The sequence below is a fragment of the Myotis lucifugus genome, unplaced genomic scaffold (assembly GCF_000147115.1).
Source record: "Myotis lucifugus unplaced genomic scaffold, Myoluc2.0 scaffold_138, whole genome shotgun sequence".
NCBI classification, from domain to species: domain Eukaryota; kingdom Metazoa; phylum Chordata; class Mammalia; order Chiroptera; family Vespertilionidae; genus Myotis; species Myotis lucifugus.
In genome coordinates, this window is record NW_005871186.1 from 146,080 (window position 1) to 148,488 (window position 2,409).

The following is a 2,409-nucleotide window of genomic DNA, read 5'->3' on the forward strand; positions in this document are numbered from 1 at the left end:
CACGTGACGGGAGGCTTCACCCTTCCTGTGTGACTCAAGCACCTGCTGGTTCAGGCGGTGGCGTAATGGACTTTGGTCAGTCTCTGGAACCTCCCCGCCCCGTCCTGACTGACTCCCAGCCACCGGCTTAGGGACGCCGCCGAGCGATTCGGCCGGGGGGTCAACGCATCTGCCACGGGTGCTGCGCGGGGAGGGAGGGGCGGGCGGCCACAGTCCTGCTGCCTGGCTGAGGTTGTCAGCGACGCTAAAGTTTTGCAAAGTTTGTCTAGTGCTTGTGTGGCTCCTGTCGCTGCCCACCGCGAGACCTGGCCAGGAACCCGTGCCCTCTCCTCCCGGACCTGCTTAGAGCACCACACAGAGAACTCTCCTCCCGGGCGTGAGGCCGGGCCGGGGAGGCGAGGTGGGCGCTCCTCGCTGTCTCAGGGAGGAGGAAATCCCGGCATCCAGGGTCCTGCTAGTCTCCAGCTCCAGAGAGGAGGGCGGGAGCCTCCTCTATGCTCCTTTTGCTTAATCTCGTTCAGAGTCATTAGAAAGATCAACCAAAGGACCTGTATGCATGCATATAAGCCTAACTAATGGACACAGACAACAGGGGGGTGAGGGCATGAGCTGGGGAGGTGGTGGTGGTGGGGGTTTATGGTGGGATAAGGACATATATGTAATACCTTAATCAATAAAGAAATTTAAAAAAATAGAAATTTCCTGAACACCCCCATCTTTTTGGTCCCCCATCTTTGAGCTGCTTCCCATGAGCTGCCTTCTCAGACTACTCCAGCCAAACACACATCACTCCCTGCTCTGCCCTTAACCCTACTCTGTGGGCTTTCAGCGGATCAAGGACCCTCTCCTCCACTGTGATCTCCGGAAGAGGCGGGACCAGGTCTGCCTCCTTCTGCTGCGGTCCCGCGGTCCCAGGAATTGCTGAGCATGCGACTGGATGAATGAATGAGTAATGAATGTCCGCCCCTCTCTCATTCTGATCTAGGTGCCAGGACAGTAGGTTGTGGCTCAGCTTTAGCACTAACTCTGGAAGGCCTTGACCCTGTTCCAGTCCCTCTCAGGGCCCACTTCTCTGTGAAACAGAAGCAATCACACTCACCCTCCTGCCAACAAGTGTCCATCCGTTGGGGCTTTGGACGGTCAGGGTCTGGACAAGTGCACAGTCGTCCTTTCTGTCGCCTAGGAGCTTGCTCAGGGCCCCGGGGCCATGGGTCCTGCTGGGTTCCACATCAGCTGACGGGCACCTGGCTGCAGGCCCCAGGAGGCGCCCGGGAAGGGTGCTGGCTGAAGCTGTGCCAAGAGCAGGAGTGGAATGGACACACCGCCCTGTGCAGCTGAGCCGCCTCTGCAGTCCTCGGAGTCCTACGCCTGGAAGACACAAAGGCCTCTTGTCCAGCCTCCTCCTCCTATTGTCCAAGCTGATCCATGCAGCTTTTAGGGAACTAGGAGTCCCTGTGGCCCCTATTGATGGAGCCTGGGCCTTAGGGTCCCAGTGTGGGGACGTCTCCCTGGGCACTGGAGGCCCAATCAACCCCCCTCTGTTTTCTCCCTTCAGATTTCTACTGTAACTGCTATTTAGGCCGAGAGAAAAAAATTCCTCTCATACCAAACTGGGGACCCAGGACTCTGCTCAGCCTCCAGCTGATTGGAGAGTGGAGAGATCAGGGTCCTGCTCCTGCTCTGGTCCATCTGTTACTTTATAGTCAAAGAAACTGCATCCCTGAGACACACAGTGTCTGAGCTACCACAACAGGAGGCTTAGTGAGGCCTGAGGAGCAGAGGAAAGGGACTTGTCCTGGAACCCCACGGCCTTACCTTCAGGTCAGAGTCTCTTCTCTGAGCCTCAGTTTCCTCTTCTGCAAATGGTAATAATAACCCATTTCTCACTGCCCATCTAAAGTTCTTTTTTCAGGGTTCCTCCCATTGTCCTGAGCTGCCTGGGTTCGAGGGTTAATATTCCTTCTAATTGAGGGGCTGAAAGTCTGTCTCCGGACAACTTCCCCAGACACTTGATCTGGGCTTTGGAGATCAAGTCCAGGCTCCAAACCCTTCACTGAGTTCCCCTTACTTGGGGCTGCCTGAGGAGCCCCCATCCCACTTCAACCTGAGTGAGCACCTTTGCTTTTATCTTTGTATTTATTTATACTTTCTGGTAAGAGCTTGTTGAAAAAATATAGGACTTTTCATAGCTAAAAGATTTTAGACCCATTGACCCAACCAGGAAATCGGGGCCCAGTGAGCCCCACAGTGAACCCAAACAAGGCCCCGTCTGGTAGGGTAGACTAACACCCAGGGAGCCTCCCTACGACCAAGCAGCCGAGGCAGGCTAGTGGTGAAGGCCAAGTCACCGAATGTTCCCAGGAGCAGGCGAATGGAGCCATGGGCCGGAGTGGGTGGGGTGGGGGGAGG

The 2,409-nt window shown here is 55.9% G+C and overlaps 1 protein-coding gene across 1 annotated transcript in view; it reads right to left on the reverse strand.

The window, feature by feature from the left end:
- P2RY2 (purinergic receptor P2Y2) overlaps positions 1-1,212 on the reverse strand; it is a 17,304-nt gene extending 16,092 nt beyond the window's left edge. Inside the window, exon 1 of the mRNA XM_014460703.2 lies at positions 1,100-1,212. The gene's annotated coding sequence lies outside the window, so the exon portion shown is untranslated. The remainder of the gene's footprint in view (positions 1-1,099) is intronic.
- Positions 1,213-2,409: the final 1,197 nt, after the last annotated feature.